The 19,148-nt window shown below is 41.6% G+C and overlaps 1 protein-coding gene across 1 annotated transcript in view; it reads left to right on the forward strand.

The window, feature by feature from the left end:
- LOC101739110 (solute carrier family 2, facilitated glucose transporter member 8) overlaps positions 1 to 19,148 on the forward strand; it is a 53,613-nt gene that overhangs the window by 13,498 nt on the left and 20,967 nt on the right. The window lies entirely within an intron of this gene.

Below are 19,148 nucleotides of genomic sequence, written 5' to 3' on the forward strand. Positions count from 1 at the left end.
CGGAACTTCTCAGTGGGTCGCGTTTCCAATCCGGTGGTAGATACTGCGAAGCACTGCTCTTGCTAGGGTCAGTGTTAGCAACGTCGTCAGGTTTCAGCCCCGTGAGCTCACCTACTTGTTAGAGTTACGCTGAAATGGCCTCTCGAGATCATCAGCTTAGGTAGGAAAAAAAACGTTACTTGCATCGGATAATAGGGTAGGCGATCTCACGGCCTACCTGGTTACGGGACCCCATAGACATTAACAACGTAAATGCTGCCTCCGCTTTGTAGATGTTTATGGGTTTCGGAAACCATTTAACACCAAGTAGGCTAAACTTCAGATGGGCCTTGAGCTCGTCCACCCATCTATGCAATAAATAAATAAAAGTGTGTTCAGTATGTTCGCTTTTATTATATTAATAATAAGTGGGATCAAATCAAGCACGGTCAACCGGCCCCAAATGTGTCATTACACCTTTGATGGTGGGACGGAAAAAAATCGATCCTGATTTAATAAAAAATCATAATTTTAAAACCATTATTTACGCTCTATCATGTTAGTACCGCTAAATGAAACGCTAGTTTAATAAAAAATATATTATTACTTTACTTAAAAAAAAACCAGCAATGGAACACAAAATCAAAAACAGCTGATGCTCGGGTCAACGAACGCCCGAGTGCGGCGTTTGTTTTACACGCACACAGGCGCAGCGCTGATACCGCGCTCCCCGAAATATACCCCAACTTTGTGGGTACAAAATTTTCGTTTTCGTAAGCGGTCTCCTAACACCCAGTACATATAATGCGTTTAAGTATATACATATATAGATAATAGACACCCACACAGTGTTCATGACGAATGCTTGCCCGATCTGGGAATCGAAACCACGACCTCGGCACACCAGTCAGGGCCACTAACTACCACCAACGATTGCGTCATATACTATTACTACTACTAGTATATGACACATCAACCTAGTTTATTGACCTGAGAGTGACAGGAGCTTCAGATGAGACCTCGTCTCAAAAGTGATGAAATAATTATGTTTATGCACCTTTAGTGACCTTAGCACCGGATGGACAGTAAGCTAGTCCGATCCCGTAATAGCAAAAAAAAAAACTCTTGATCGCTGTCGAATATTTATTATTTAATAATATAATAAATATATTAAAAATTGTCCGTACAATATAAAATACGAATATGTATTATTCTTACCTTTGTCTCTTCGCAACCGGTGGCATTTACTTTTGAATAAATTATTCAAGTCTACATTAATATTAAATTATGGATACTATTAAAGAAATTACGACTACCCAATACAAAAAAAAATCGGTATCAACCAGAATTGATCTTAATATTTTAATAATTTATTTTTGAAAAGTTCTAAGTGTGATTTTCGCAGCGACTCTAAACCTTTTTATACTCACTAGTATACTCGTACTCTACAAATACGCAACACCTTCACACATTTTTAAGGGATTTTATGACCTGGTAACTAAGACCTTTAAGTCAAGTCTTATTTTAATTTTAATGAAAACTTTTATATGAAATGAAATGAAATGAGATGAGGTGAGAAGAGATGAGAATGATATAGGATGAAATATGTCAGTAAAATGGTGGTCATTTACTGAGACTTTTTCAGTGGACTTTTTGGAAGATCTCCAGAAGTTACGTCACTTTGTGCACAGCTTATGCACTTTCACAGATACTAAACACCGTTATTACGCATTTAAACCTGAAAAAAGACTAAGTAGACAAAATAAAACAAATCACACAACTTCACTGCTCGCGTTTCCGCCAAAAAGTCACCTTCACATACTTGCATACATTTTTTTAAGAGTTCAAGTGAAAGTAGGTTTTAGAGCATTTAATATATTTCGCTTGCGTGGTCAAGAAAAAGCTTTATTGTAGTTTCGTGGGAATGAGATTATTTTTTCGGATAAAAAGTAGCATGTTACACTTCTGACTTAAATGTCACTTAAAAAAAAACATTTAACTAAAAAAGAAACTATTACTTAGAGAAAATCATGTCAATCCGTTGCTTTGTTTCGACGTGAAAGAAATACAAATAAACAAAGGAACATACATAAATGTTCACTAATATTATTCTATAAAACGTAGTTGTAAAGTTAACATCTAAGCTAGCAAGGATCCCCCGGGTTACCTTGAATAAAAACATCAAATTTGTAAATCTCGCGACGCACTTGTCTGGGGCTTGCGACACACCTTAATGTCGCGGCACGGTGGTTGAGAACCGCTGGACTAACGTCTTAGATCTTATCGATCGAATCTTAGATCTTGAAACTTGTTCGGTAAAGTTGCACATTCTTCTATCACAGTCACCTGTCACCGAGATCTTGTCACGTGCGAACACGAACAGACAAACTGGTCGCAGTATCTATAGTACTGATCTTAAAAAAATCAATGAATCAACTCATTGACATATACGTGGGCGCGCGGCGGCAGGGATGGCGAGCGGTAGTTTCCGTCATCACTCGTATTCGATTGAACTCAGTTTAGTCAAGAAAACTTTTTGAATAATAATTATTGAAACACAACACACACAACTTTCACAATGACAGGGTAAACCGACAGTTTCGTTCCACATACCGACAGACTGACTGACTGTCAAAGACTCACTGACTGAGACGGACGGACCGTCTGATACGGACCGAATGACTGTCTGACACGGAATGCCACGACTCTGTCCACGTACCGCCATTTTATACTGTGGCGTTACGGAGTCTACCCTACATTTTATGATATTTATCAAAACAACATTTCATCATTTAAAATAATAGTCAAACCAACGTCTTAATATTACTAAAAGTCGTTAACCACGACATATATATGTTGGGTTGAGCTCTTCCAGTGGTCCATCATTTGAGTCGACTATTATCAAAGCCGGCAATCTGACTTTTGGACAATTATTGGTAAATCAGAAAAACGAATTATTGACTTTGTATTCCATTGGCAGTCACAAAACTCTTCGGAATGACATCTTAGATAAATAACAGGTTAAGTATTAACCTTTATTTAATGCAGGTTTTGAACCGTATTCTTTGAAGGAGACGATTATATTCAAATCAATCTGTATTGACATATCAATAACATTTTTTTTTCCAAATGCACAGATTGCCACCTTTGATAATAGACGACTCATTTGTAGTGTTTGTAGGTTAGAATCGAAATAAGAACACAATTAAATAATAGCAGGAAACGCGTTGATCTCAGAGATGCGTGCGATCGCAACGGTATCTCCAAAAAGAATGCCTTCTCTTTCAAATGAGTCTAGTCACTACCATCATAGACTATCTCATCAAATGTCACACGTCATCCACAGTTTCACTGACACTTGCCATACGTCATTGTCTATTGAACGAGTCAATAACAAGTCTACCCATAAACAATTACGATCGCAGTGCCATCTCCGATTCCACCCAGGTAATTAACCTGACGTTTCCAATATAATATATCACAGATATTTCCATTGGTGCTCCGACATATATAAATATATTACTTTAAACAATCCCTGTTGGAAATAATATAGTAACAATAAAAAACGGGAGATTAAACCATAGAAGTAGTTTTGTTTATGTCTATGGTTCGCAAAAATCGAAGAACAGAAGAAAAAAAAACGGTTTTGGTCGAATTTGTAGCTACCTCCTTTTTTGTTTTCGGTTACTAAAATATTTTTAATGAAGTAGACAATTATTAGATTAAATAAACTTTGAATGTATTTCTTAACTAACAAACAAACATATTACTTTGCCTTTCATTTATAAAAATTTTATAAAACGCTACGTTCCATTATAAAATGTGGTCATGAGTGATAAGGATCCTATCGCTACAGGTAGCTGCTTAAAAGTAGCAATAATTGTCTTATTACTAGCTGACCCGACAGACTTCGTAGTGCCTCAATCGATAAATAAAAGACCTAAACTTTTGTATAAAATAAACTTAAAACAAACAAAAGGAATCCGTCCGACGGGAGACACATCAAAGGAAAAATAAAATTGTTATTTTTATTTAATATCGAGCATTTACATATTTATCTACCTAGTCAGGTCATAAGTATTGTCACACAGTAAAAACTTTTCTTTTAGAATGCTGGCCACAAAAAAGTTTATTGAATTCGAATTTCGAATTGTCCATGAAAATAAAAATGTATACTTTTACTCATTTTTAAATATGGAGTGGACGCTTAAAGAAGACCGTGTTGCAGTTATTGCGTTGCATCGTTGCGGTTACGCGCCAATTCAAATTTTTAACATACTGAAAATTTTGAATATAACCAAAAGATTCGTTTATCGTACCATCAAACGATACAATGAAGACTCTAGTGGTCGCCCTCGGTCTGTTAGGACTCCAGCAGTGATAAAAGCTGTGAAGGCGCGAATTCAAAGAAATCCCAAACGTAAGCAGAAACTGTTGGCCCTTCAGATGGGGTTAAGCAGAACCACGGTGAAAAGGGTGTTAAATGAAGACTTAGGGCTTCGGGCATATCGAAGAAAAACAGGACATCGTTTGAATACTCCTCTAATGGACATGAGACTGAAGAGATGCCGCGCGAGGTCATAAATTTTGTCACATGTTTAATGTAAAATAATTGAAACAAGTTTATTCATTATGTAACCATTCATATACCAAAATGAACTTAACAAAACATAGATTCTTATGACACTAAAGTTTATTCAAAATGACCTCCGTGATTTTGAATACAGGCCTTCAATCTGCGCGGCCAGTCGTCTATCGCAGCACGACCGAGGTCCATGTCAATATCGGCGGCTGCCTTAATCTAGGATGTCGTGAGTGACTCCAAATTGGGATGAGGCTTTGAGCATGCCTTTTCCTCCAAGTGTTGCCATATCTTGTAATCTAACGGATTCAAATCTGGACTGGAGGAGGGCCAGTCTTCGTGCCGGATGAAGTCGATTTCACGCGCCGCCAGCCAGTCTTGTGTGCTCTTCGCTCTATGAGCTGGCGCCGAATCTTGTTGGAATACCCAGTGCCTGTTATTGAACATGGTATGAAAAACAGGTTCCACAAGGTTCGTCAGGACTGTATTTTGATACACAACTGCATTCGTTTTTACACCTTTCTCACAAAAATGTACCTCTGTTAAGCCCCAATAAGAAACTCCCAACCATACCATAAGCGAGGATGGAAAATGACCTCGTTGGACACGCGGAATACGGTTGCTCGCTTCTTCACTACTGTGTGCGTACACCTTATGATTTTGTTTGTTGTAGCTCTCTTCTACGGTAAAAAATTTTTCATCCGAAAAAATAATTTCCCGATATATTTTTTCCCGCGTACCGCTTCAACAAAGCGCGGCATCTCTTCAGTCTCAGGTCCATTAGACGAGCATTCAAACGATGTCCTGTTTTTCTTCGATATGCCCGAAGCCCTAAGTCTTCATTTAACACCCTTTTCACCGTGGTTCTGCTTAACCCCATCTGAAGGGCCAACAGTTTCTGCTTACGTTTGGGATTTCTTTGAATTCGCGCCTTCACAGCTTTTATCACTGCTGGAGTCCTAACAGACCGAGGCCGACCACTTCTTGACCTGTCATCTACACTAGAGTCTTCAGTGTATCGTTTGATGGTACGATAAACGAATCTTTTGGTTATATTCAAATTTTTCAGTATGTTAAAAATTTGAATTGGCGCGTAACCGCAACGATGCAACGCAATAACTGCAACACGGTCTTCTTTAAGCGTCCACTCCATATTTAAAAAAGAGTAAAATTCTAAAAGTATACATTTTTATTTTCATGAACAATTCGAAATTCGAATTCAATAAACTTTTTTGTGGCCAGCATTCTAAAAGAAAAGATTTTACTGTGTGACAATACTTATGACCTGACTAGTTATATAGATTTTCACAGTACGCATATAACAGGTCAGCACGCCCCTGTACATAGGTTTAGTGATTGTAACTTGTTTTAACACAAAACACATTCGATTGTGAGCTGCATGACACAGACTTGGTTATCAAACATACCTAATGCATCGATTCAGATTGAAACACAGAATAACACATACGCCATTCGCCACCTTTGCGCTGTAAAAATATTTATTTTTCATTTATAAACAAAGAAACGCACAATGATAAAAAAAAAACTCAGTGATTAATAGCATGAACAATGCAGTTTGATATTGGAGCGTAACTGATGGAAAAAAGATGTGTGGTGTCGTGGGACACCGGATAGGAATGAAGTTCCTTATTATAAAAATATTAAAATTAAGTTCTATTCGAGGTATAAAGAAAATAATTATTCGGGTATACATTTTTTATTATGCTTTTTATATTGATTAAAAAAAAACTACTTTACAAAGTTATCAACTTTATTTTATTCACATTGATTTATAAAAAATATATAATATCAGTATAAAAAGAAACAGCTATTTATATGAATAATAATAATAACCGTCATCACGTAGACTACTATACATTAGACACTGTATAGCCATCATACTAAGATTATACATAAATAATAAAAATCTTACGTTACGGACGTTTTTTCCCGGTTAGGGGGGTACCCCTCAGCATCGTCCCATAAGAAACTTCGTTCCAAAAAACAATAATGCTATTTATTTACAAGGAAATGAACTTTATGAAATGATCGCGGGGCCGCAAGCGAATGCATTGGTCTGACCAAATCCGCACCACACTCGCTTCCAACGTCTTCTTCATCATCATCTTCTCCGTGTAGCCAAAGATAGGATGAGATGGCACAATAACGCGAGGACGAAAGTCTTGGATTGAGGTGATCGTGACCTTAGACGTGAGAAGCATAACAAAGCGAGAGGAACTTCAAAAATTGACCTTTATGATCGTGATATTATTGATAGATTGGTTGGTTGCCTTCAGTTTAAAAGATGATTGAATCGATTGCTTTTTTGATAGATATAAACTGTAATTTATTTAGGATTAGTTTTATATGCTGTATATGTATATGCGGCATGATTGAGTAAAAACATCTTTACACTAAATGTAACATTTATAAAGTAATAAATAGATATGACCGATATGTTACGACCAAATACAAACTTCACGCATCTCTCGATCCTGCGCACTGTAAAACGCCCGACCACGGACGTACGTGTCACATACAAAAACACAATAAATAATAAACGAAGCGTCGTAAAACTCTGTTGCGGTTTTTATCCGCTGTCCTTGAACGGAAACTTGCGGGCTTGTTTAGCGAAAACCATCGGCACACGAGCGCAATCAAAAATGACGAATTACGTCATGCCGCATTGGATTTGATGTGTGTGTAACCGTGGACAAGCAAAACATTATTTTTTTTAAGTTGGTACCCATGCCGTTTTCTTATGCAGTTTTTTTTATTAGTGTCTAGAGAGGCTATTTCAGCTTCGCCCTAACATGTAGGTGAGCTCACGGGGCTCAAACCGGGAGTGTTGCTAACACTGGCCCTCGCAGTGCTTCGCAGAATCTACCACCGGGTCGGAAACGCGACACACTGAAAAGATCCGGCGAGAAACTCAGTGGCCTGTGTCTATGGGTTAATTCGCTCGTCGAGTCCTTCGTCGCAAGCGACGGGTTCGACGAGGGCGGTGACCGATGCTTGTGGTGCCTAAAAGCACCGTTAATGGATCGGGAGGATCCGTAATACGTGATATTAGTTAGCGTCGATCGCCAAAGGAACTTAGGGCGTACCATAGACGAGAACAAAGTTTTTTTTTTAATTAGGAAACGGGCATTTTACTCATCCTAAAAACTTATTCATCATCATTGTTCATAGAATACGAATCTAATCTAGCTCCTAAATGTTTTGAACAAGCTAGTGATGGGGTAATTAGGGCGTGTTCAGCTCAGATCGCCGTTTCTATCCCAAAGCAATAAAAGATAATTGCACTATCGTATACCATTTCAATTGACACTTGGATTTTTGCGTCGGCGGTAGGCATCAGTAATCTCAGTGTTGTATAGGGTTCTGGTAAACTAAACCTCGAGTGGGCCATAGTGTTCTGAGGAATCGTTTGAGATGATCCCCTCATCTCCTTTTTATTATCGCACCTCCCGCCATCGGAGCAGAGTTCATCCATATTATCTGGAACCGCTGCGTTCATTGATAGTGTGTCTCCAGAGGTCTTTTTTGCTACTATCCGGCTATGGAATGAACTTCCTTCCACGGTGTTTCCCAAGCGCTATGACATGTCCTTCTTCAAACGAGGCTTGCGGAGAGTATTAAGCGGTAGGCAGCGTCTTGGCTCTTTCCCTGGCATTGCTGAAGTCCATGGGCGACGGTAACCACTCACTATCAGGTGGGCCGTATGCCCGTCTGCCTACAAGGGCAATAAAAAATAGTTCGTTTGTCCATCTTTGCAGATAAAAAGAGCTTTAAAAATATTTGGGTCTGCAAGGTCGAATAAATTCTCGGAATACTCGGAAGTAATAAATTCTTAGGCTACTCATATTTGCAGCTCTATTTATATCTATCAAACTTTTTACTGCTCGAAACGGTATTGTAAATCAAGATTTTGTTCCTTTCGCTCTTCGCATTTTTGGCACAAGTTAAACAGAGACAAAAGTAATTGCTGAAAGGTGCTAATAAACTGACGCACGATCGTCGATTGGCGGAAACCAGCCCGTTATCGAGTACCTATATACGGCTCATTATTGAGGAAGTTCATAAATGATTTTCAATTTTCGTCGTTTCTTCAATATTCTTATGGAAGATATGTTATAACCATTTTAATAGGCCCCGTGGATTTATTGTTTGGTACAGTCAGGTGGTGCGCGAAACAATCTCGCGGTCCGTAGAGGCGTTATGCTGATACAACTATAATATGTAATCTGGTTGCTGAAAGAATAAATTCGTGACCGAATGGATGATGTAACTTTGAGAGAGAGACAAAGAGAGAGAGAGAGAGAGAGAGAGAGTATTCTTTATAGTACACGAAAAAATTATAATGCGAAACATTAAATACAAAAAAGTAGAATTGGCGGTCTTGAAGTGACGTTGAATTTACGATTTAAAAAAAATCCCTAACGAATAATCATAATTAAAATACAGGTTTTTAATTTAGCTTTTAATTAAATGTCCTCAAAAGAAAGAAAAAAACTGGAAATTAAATAAATAAAAATCTTTTTTTGTTTCTACCTAATTACGCACGCGTAAGTAATTGCAGAAAGAAAATATATATTTTTCATTTTGAGATTCGACCGTTGAAAGCTGATCAGGAAATTTGATGCTTTCTGGAATTGAAATCATGTAACATCCGACAACATCTGACACAATCGGGGCTTTGGTAAGATAATCGCTGTAACAAACCACTCGAGACACAGTTTTTATCACAAGATAGTACGTGACATTACTTCGATTTCACGCATTTGTCGACAATCTCAAAACTGTTCCTTGTTATATCGTTCCATGAGATCAGCTTGTAAATCATTTCAGAAATGATCTCACAGTTTCAGACATACTTTTGAAAAGTTACATAGATAAAATCAACTGATTTGAACGAAAGATACATTAAATTTAAGACCAAACTTATCTTAGTGTATCAATCATTGTCAACAACAATATTTAGACATTCTATATCTATCAGAGGAAGTGTGACAGTAGCCTCGGCAAGCAACAAATTAAAAGGTGGCCGGTTAGCGTGGTTTGGACATGTGATGTGTAGAGAGAAGATGCATGTGACCAGGAGATGTATGAAAATGGTGTAATAAAAATGAAACCCGCAAAATTATAATTTGCGTAATTACTGGTGGTAGGACCTCTTGTGAGTCCGCACGGGTAGGTACCACCACCCTTTTTTTTTTTTTTTTTTTCCCACAGGAGAAAATCGCCGGATCCCCACCCGCGCGGCAGGTGGGGTATGTGGGAGTTGAACCTCACTAAAAACTCCTGCCGCTCACAACCGGCGCCCTACCTCGGACCGGGCCGGAGCCCAGTCGGGGCTATTGAAACGGCGGGACAGGGTTGACGCAGAGCACATTACATCCATCCCACCGTCCCACGGACGCCGGACCGGTGGCCGCCAGCGAAACGACCACCGGTTCCCTCGTTCAGCGGGCCGAGAGCCCGCTTTGATGGCGCCGCGTTACACCTTCCCCCAGAGCGGTCGGGGGAACGCGGTCTACCATCACCCGGCTTCCTATTGCGGGTGAGCGTGCAGAGCACGCCACCCCTCGTCTGGGTCCCTCCCCGCACAAAACGGGTGGGACCCCTAGCTCTTAGGGGGCCAGGTCACGGATACGACCCCGGTCCCGACCCCCTGCTCGGCGGCGGCGGGTTTCTGCGTAGTGAGGAGAGCTTTCCCTCACTCGCCCCGCCGCCTCCTTCTGCGAGATGGTGCACTCGCAGAAGTCGAGCATAGCCTTCCATGACTCATCGCTGCCAACCATCGACGCCACGACGCCAGGCAGCGACAAGTCAGGTCCTATCTTTGCGACCAGGACACGGCGCTGCACCTCCCAAGCGGGGCAGACAGCGAGCGTATGCTCCGCCGTGTCCAGGTCGTGTCCACAATGGTGACACCTCGTCGTCGGCTCAGCCCCTATCCGGCGCAGGTACTTCCCGAAGCATCCGTGCCCGGTCAGCACCTGCACCAGACGAAAGGTGAGACGTCCCTCGCCACGATTCACCCAGTCATCAAAGACCGGGTAAACCGCCTCGACGGTCCGTAGCCCCCACGTGGGGTTGGCCAATCGCCTCGACCACGACTCGAGCACGGACCGCCGAGAATGGGCCTTCCGCGCCCGCAGCTCACTCTCGGGGACACGCGCCACGCCCCGAGCACGAAGCTCGCTGCGCCACCGATAGTCAGCAGCGAGCGACTCCGCCTCCAGCTCCCATGGCGGCGTCCCCGCCAAAACACACGCCGCCTCGAAGGAGACGGTGCGATATCCGCGGATGACCCTGATGGCAACGGTGCGCTGCGGCCGGCGCAGGAACCGAGCCATAGTGGCCCGGTTGCGCGGCTCAGCCCACACAGGTGCACCGTACAGGGCCATCGATCGCACCACCCCCGCGTAGAGACGGCGCACAACCTGATCCGGTCCCCCAATATTCGGGAGCAGCCGGCTCAAAGAACCGGCCGTCCCCATCAATCGGGGGACCAGCTCCGCAAAGTGAGCACGAAAGGCCCACCGGCTGTCCAACACGAGGCCGAGGTACTTCAACTGCACCCCGACCCCTATCCGGACGCCTCCAACCACGATGTGGGTGTCAACGGGTGGCGCCCTCCGCGGCCCGTGAAACCACAGAGCCTCGGATTTATTGAGCGCCACGTCGAGACCCAGCCTCCTTATCCTTCCGACGACGAGGGCCACTCCCGCTGTGGCGAGACGGGCAGACTCCCTAAAATCATCCCCCCGGGCCACGACCAACGTGTCGTCCGCGTAACAAATAACGCGGAGGCCCGGGAGGAGGGCGCCCCTCAGCACCCAGTCGTACCCGATATTCCACAAGAGGGGGCCGAGAACCGACCCCTGCGGAACACCACGCACGACCGGAAAACGATGAAGGGTCCCACCGTACCCGGTACATACGACCGACCTGGCCCCCAAATAGGACCCAACCAGCCGGCGGAGGTAGAGGGGCACTCCATGCCTCTCCAGTGCCCCCCCTATCACGGTCCAGGGCAGAGTGTTAAATGCGTTAGCGATGTCAAGAGACACCGCCAGCGCCACCCCACCCCGAGAAACGGCCTCGTCCGAGAGGGACCGCACGCGAAGAATTGCATCCACGGTCGAACGGCCCTCCCGGAAGCCGTACTGCTCCGCCGACAGGTCAGGCCCCACTCCGACCAGGTGCCGAACGATGCGGGCAGCCAGAATACGTTCCAGCAATTTTCCCGCCTCGTCCAGCAGCACGATAGGACGATACCCGGCGGCTGTATCCACCGGGCGCCCCTCCTTCCTCAACAACACAAGTCTACCCGTCCGCCAGAGCGACGGAAACCGTCCCGACTCCAAGCAGCCATTATATAGCTCAAGGAGCCGGTCCCCCAGGGCACCGAGGGCCAAGGCCAATACCCGGCCGTGGACTCCGTCCGGGCCGGGGGCCGTGTCTTTCGCAGTCATCTTGACAACGGCCACCTGGAGCTCTGCCTCGGTAATACGGGGCACCTCAGCAGGAGCTTGGCCGTCGACGGTGTCAGACGGCCCGCCCATAGCGGGAGGGACAAAACCCTCCCGCTCCTGCGGGAACAACGCCGAAACGATGTCCCGCAGCTGCTGGGGCTGGAGACGCTCAGTCATAGAGGGGGCCCACGGGCGCAACTTGCCGCGTACCAATTTGTATGGGCTCCCCCACGGATCCGCTTCGAGCGCCTCCAAGAGTCTCTCCATGTTCTGCTCCTTGGCCCGCCTGATGGCCAGCCGCAGGGCGTCCTTCGCAGCGCGATATTCGCGGTGCAGCCGAGCTTCCTCCTCCGCGAACGCGACGGGCTCGTCGCGCCGCAGGCGGCGGCGACGGCGGTGTCTAGTGCACCGGCGGCTCGCCCGAATGGAGACCGCACGCAGTCTTGCAATTTCGGGCGACCACAGGTACCACCACCCTGCCTATTTCTGCCGTGAAGCAGTAATGCGTTTCGGTTTGAAGGGTGGGGCAACCGTTGTAACTATAATTGAGACCTTAGAACTTATATCTCAAGGTGGGTGGCGCATTTACGTTTTAGATGTCTATGGGCTCCAGTAACCACTTAACACCAGGTGGGCTGTGAACTCGTCCACTCATATAAGCTATAAAAAAAAAAAAAAAGGTAGTATGGAGGGGGAAGAGGTCGACCGAAGAAGACATGGATGGAGTGTGTGAATGACGATATGAGAGAGAAAGGAGTGAGTGTTGAGATGACGGCTGATAGAAGATAATGGAAGAGACAAATTTGCTGTGCCGACCCCATCTAGTGGGATAAGGTGAAGAAAAAGAAGAACAATATCTAGAGATTAGCATGCGGAAATAAAAAATTATTATAAATACTTGGTATACATACCCTCAGTTGAACCTTTCAGATATGTACTTAAAAATAATGAAACAATTGCTAAAATATCCCACAAAATATGTTATTTTAACTATATCATATTACACGTTATATTTCATTTATTCCAATTTAATATTATATTTACTTAACAATAAAACCAACAGCATATCTTGGCCGAGCCAGATGAATGTTAAAAACTTTGCATAAAATTAAGTTTTGAAGAAACAAAACGTGTTGAATGAGATCAAACTACCTCAACCGCTGTCTTGACTCTTGAAGTCTTACATTTTCCATCCAGTAGCATCCATAGCAGTAGGCAGCGGCTTGGCTCTGCTCCTGGCATTGCTGAAGTCCATGGGCGACGGTAACCACTTACCATCAGGTAGGCCGTACGCTCGTCTGCCTAAAAAGGCAAAAAAATAAAATAAAAAAATCCTCATTATGGTAATATTCGTAAAAAACTATAAAAGTTAATTTAAAAAAAAACCCATACACCAAACAAGCTTTAATATTATTTGTAGTAATAATATAAAAAAAAAAACAAAAAAAAAATTCGCACTACATATTCTGTTATGTCTTTCCTGTTCGTAATCAATGTACTTGCGTTCAAGATGGTCAAAGTTCAATCGTGTTTAGAATTAAGCGAGCCGGTTCGTTTAACTTTGAATCTTAATTTTGCGGAATTTTCTAGAGGCAGACTGGTTGTATACTTTAACTTTAAAACTTCTTATGCTGGTAAATTATATTACTAGCTAAACTTCGCGCTGAGCGGGCCAGTCGTTACTGCGGCGTAACTATAATAGTTGTTCTACAAAGTCGTAGTACATTATTTTATTCTATCATCAATAGATTCCGCAGGGCACGCGATGTAAAAAATAATTTTGGATAATTTTTTTACAGCTTGATATCTATACTTAATATTATAAAGAGAAAAGATCTGTTTGTTTGTTTGTATTGAATAGGCTCCGAAACTTCTGAACCGACTTCAAAAATTATTTCACTGCTTGGAAGCTACACTATTCACGAGTGACATAACTATATTTTTTTTTTGAAAAAGATTAGAGATCCTTACTAAAACTCCAATAATTAATTGATATTTTATGTTTAAAAACATTATTATGGTTGTATTGTCAAATACTATTATACTTCTTTATTATAATTAAAAATTTTCCAAAAGTACACTATACATAAATAATATTAAAGACGAACAATATTATTCTATTCTCAATCTGACCACAAACTTTAAACAATAATACTTTAAACAAAAGTTTGACAATTGACAATAAACAAAGAGTTTATATGTAGGTATGTGTTGTGTCAAATACATGGTAGCGTTTTTTTAATTTATTTAATGTATTTTTCATGCATAATTTAAAAAAAAAAATTAGCATTCTGTACGCCTTCTCTATAAAGTGTGAGACATACTCCTCCGTCAGTTTTTGCTTCACGTATTAATATATAGATATATGTATCCGCATTTTTTCATTCATAAAGTTGTATTTATCCTCAAAGCCATGGGTCCCTTTCACGGAACTAAAGTTTCCGCTGACTACGCGAAACCGGTGTGTGATTCATTCCAGATTCCATGATGGCTTTGGTTGATTGACTTGCACATAACATGACAAGGGCCGCGTTGGCTAAAATTACATGGCTCTGTTTAAACATAAATCATATATTATTCTTTTGCCTTTGAAGATTAAATGTACTACTAAAATACTTTACTCTTTGTGAAACTACCGGTATGCTTAGTGCGAGTTTTGTAACTTTCTCGGTGCATCACTCAACACGAATGCACCGGACGTTTTGTCCGTTAAGCCACGACGACTTCAACAAAATTTGTTTCTCAGGCACTTCTGAGTCCAGACTGATTACTCGTTATATCGAAGTAATTGAAATCTCATGTTGTAGTCCCTCAAAAGCTACAATTATCACTTGACGTCAGCGGCTGCGTTATCGTTCCGAAAAATAAATACTCTGTTATTATTTACCGCCCGCCACCGGAGTAGAGTTCATTCATACCACCTGGAGCCACTGCGGTCATCCACAGTGCGTTTCCAGAGGTCTTTTTTGCCACGTACCATCCGGCTATGGAATGAGCTTCCCCTGCACGGTGTTTCCCGAGCGCTATGACATGTCCTTCTTCAAACGAGGCTTGTGGAGAGTATTAAACGGTAGGCAGCGGCTTGGCTCTGCCCCTGGCATTGCTGAAGTCCATGGGCGACGGTGACCATCACCATCAGGTGGGCCGTATGCTCGTCTGCCTACAAGGGCAATAAAAAAAAAAAATTATTTAGCAAAGTAATGCTTCTGAATTACATTCAGATATTGTGCACAAATTTTCCAATTCAGTCGTAGAACCATGAAGGACATATCGGCAACTCGAACAAAGAGGTATCGGAGATAGGACATGATGAAATAGATTTTTAAAAGAATTTTGTTTGTTGTGAAACCCGACTCAAGTGGTTCTTTGAAGTGGAACTAATATTTTTTTCATTCGCTTGTAGTATGACTTGCTACTTGTATTCGATATGCTTATGTACGAAGTCGTCGTTTTATCTTTTAGTCGTGGTCTAAATGATAAGACGGAAGGTTCCGTCGTATCGAGCGATGCAACGGTGTTCGAATTCCGCAGGCGGGTACCAATTTTTCTAATGAAATACGTACTTGACAAATGTTCACGATTGACTTCCACGGTGAAGGAATAACATCGTGTAATAAAAATCAAACCCGCAAAAATTATAATTTGCGTAATTACTGGTGGTAGGAACTCTTGTGAGTCCGCGCGGATAGGTACCACCACTCCGCCTATTTCTGCCGTGAAGCAGTAATGCGTTTCGGTTTGAAGGGTGGGGCAGCCGTTGTAACTATAATTGAGACCTTAGAACTTATATCTCAAGGTGGGTGGCGCATTTACGTTGTAGATGTCTATGGGCTCCAGTAACCACTTAACATCGGGTGGGCTGTGAGCTTGTCCACCCATCTAAGCAATAAAAAAAACTTACAATTCACTAAAATAGGCAAGCATATATAAAATAAAATATAATTCAAAATGCTTACCATACTGTTCGTTGCAAATCAATCTGTCGCCCGGATTCCAGGAACAACCATATCAAAACTAGTTGACCTGTCCATGCGATATATATGCGAGAGAACGTATACACACTGAGTGTAAGTACCTACATACATACTGATTTGCAGTTCAAAGAAGTAGGTATTGGATAGATAAAAGGCTTTGAACGAAACAAGAGTACGATTTTTTTTTATTGCCCTTATAGGCAGACGAGCATACGGCCTACCTGATGATGAGTGGTTACCGTCGCCCATGGACTTCAGCAATTCCAGGGACAGAGCCAAGCCGCTGCATGCTGAATTCGACGTGAACCCGAGTTTGTGGCTTTGTGCTAATTGCACCCGGAGTAACACCACCCCATCTCTTCCCGTGGGTATGGTAAAAACCAAACTTGCGATTCACCGGAGACTAGGCCGCGCTCTCAATATTCACTGGTGGTAGAACCTCTTGTGAGTCCGCACGGGTAGGTACCACCACCCCGCCTATTTCTACCGTGAAGCAATGCGTTTCGGTTTGAAGGGCGGGGCAGACGTTGTAACTATACTGACACCTTAGAACTATATCTCAAGGTGGGTGGCGCATTTACTTTGTAGATGTCTATGGGCTCCAGTGACCACTTAACACCAGGTGGGCTGTGAGTTCGTCCGCCCAGCTAAGTAATTAAAAAAAAATTCGCTTACTATCTGCGTACTCAATCGTCATCTGACATTGACTGGCTGTGGGGCGTAATGAGAGCCCGCACGGGTTGGTACCACCACGCTGTTTCTTTCCGAAGCGAAAGAAATATGCGACTAGCCTAGGATAGTAGGACATCCGTGAATATAACTGAGATTACTACTTCATGCGTCAATGTGGGCGGCAGCATTCCGTTGTAATATTAACATAATAATATTAACTACATATTCATTAATAATAATAATAATATTATATTATTATATTAACGTGGTGTGATTGTTAGTAAATATTTATTAATAATATTATTTATTAATATTAATTTGCTTAGATAGATGAACGAATTCACGGTCCAACTGATTGCATGGTAGGATGGATGGATGGATTTTATGGTTGGCAGCGGCTTAGCTCTGCCCCTGGCATTGCTGACGTTCATGAGCGACGGTGACCACTTAACATCAGGTGGGCCGTATACTCGTCTGCCTACAAAGGCAATAAAAAAAACTGATGTTGACATTTTCTAGACTTTAAAAGGCAAAAATCATGAATGCATCGTTGTAGAAGAATAAGATGGTACCTATCCGTGTGGGCTCAAATGTTTTATCACTTCAACAGTAGGTACCGTAGACAAGAAATATTTGACAATTGCCTGAATCGCGTTAACATTTTCAATGATTTCAGTGATTTTATTATAGCCCCTCGAGTCACTAGAATAGGGAGGCAAAAAAAAAAAAAACAAAGCCGTTGTTGGTGTACCGAGCAATTTCACACGATTCGTGGAAGATCTTTGTTTTGATGTTTTCTCCAAACAATAAATAACTCTAAGAGATAAACAACGTTAATTATGTACGATATTATGAGCTTGTGATTTCGTAAATCAATGTTTTTCGTCTCATATTATATCAATATATAGCAAATATAGCCTTAGGTACATTTTAGTTTCACTAAAAAATCTCAAATCATGAAGGTTCTGTGTCAATTCGAAATATCAATCTATATATTAATACATGAAGCAAAAACTTTGTATCCCTTTTTACGAAAATTGCGCGGACGGAGGAGTATGAAATTTTCCACACTTATAGAGAATATAGAGAAGAAGTGCGCAATGCTAATTTTTTTTTAAATTATGCATAAAATATACATTAAATCAACAAAGAAAACATTACACACACTACATACCGTTTATTTACACACTACATACCACACGCATGCATACTATTTATTGTCAAACTTTTGTTCTTGACGTCCGTGGTTAAATTGAGAATAGATTAAACATATTGTTTGTCTTTATTAATATTTCTTTATAGTGTAGTCTTGGCGAAATTTGTGATTATAGAAGTATAAAATACAATCATAATAGTGTACAAACTTACAATTCCAATTACTTATAGTCGAATTTCGACTACTGCGGGACCACTAGTTACAATAAAACAGCAATTTCATAATTTAACCCCTATTATTATCGTTGTTATTTTATGAAATAAAATGCGCGCCAAACTAATTCTGAGTTTGATTGAACTAATAATTCTTTTAGCGGTCACGACTCGTGATTAGATTGACAGAAATATATGTTTATTGTTATTGTAAGAAGTTAAAATTAAATATGATTATACTAATAAATACAATGATTAATACTGTTTTGTAAATTTAGTCGTTATATTTAATTTTTTTAATATGTTTTAAGCGTTGCCCAAACTAATTGAATTCGTTTTCATTTACATATCGACGCTTGAAAGGCAAACATATGGCAACAAGGCAAACAAATGATAGGCAATAACCATATTCGATGCGCAAAAAAAATATATTTCTAGGTCTATTAAAATAATTTCAATCCTACAGCTACTAGCTAGATTCTACTACAGCTAGATTCGTTAAAATATAATTTTTTTCAGGTATTTCAACTTTAGATTAGTCTACTGTAAAGTTCACGCATTGTCGCTTAGTCACGTTTGCCTTTCAAGCGTCGATATATACTTTTATGTGCATATGTATTTTTATTTCAATTTGGATGACGCATTATATTCCCGTTCTCCTTTAGAAGTTTGGGCCAGTCGTTATGGAAACAATTGAGATTTATATTTGTCAAGTTGTGTGGCGAGATTCACATTGTGATGTTTTTTTTTTTATTGCTTAGATGGTTGGACGAGGTCACGGCCCACCTGGTGTTAAGTGGTTACTGGAACCCATAGACATCTACAACGTAGACGCGCCACCCACCTTGAGATACAAGTTCTAAGGTCTCAGTATAGTTACAACGGCTGCCCGACCCTTCAAACCGAAACGCATTACTGCTTCACGGCAGAAATAGGCAGGGCGGTGGTACCTATCCACGCGGACTCACAAGTGGTCCTACCACCAGTAAATGTTGTTCAATAATTCCGGTAACCACCAAACATCAGGTGGCCTATTCACCCGTCTATGCAATGAAAAAGGGAAAACGAAAATCATTGAGCCAGAACTCA

Source organism: Bombyx mori, chromosome 20, assembly GCF_030269925.1.
Source record: "Bombyx mori chromosome 20, ASM3026992v2".
NCBI lineage: Eukaryota > Metazoa > Arthropoda > Insecta > Lepidoptera > Bombycidae > Bombyx > Bombyx mori.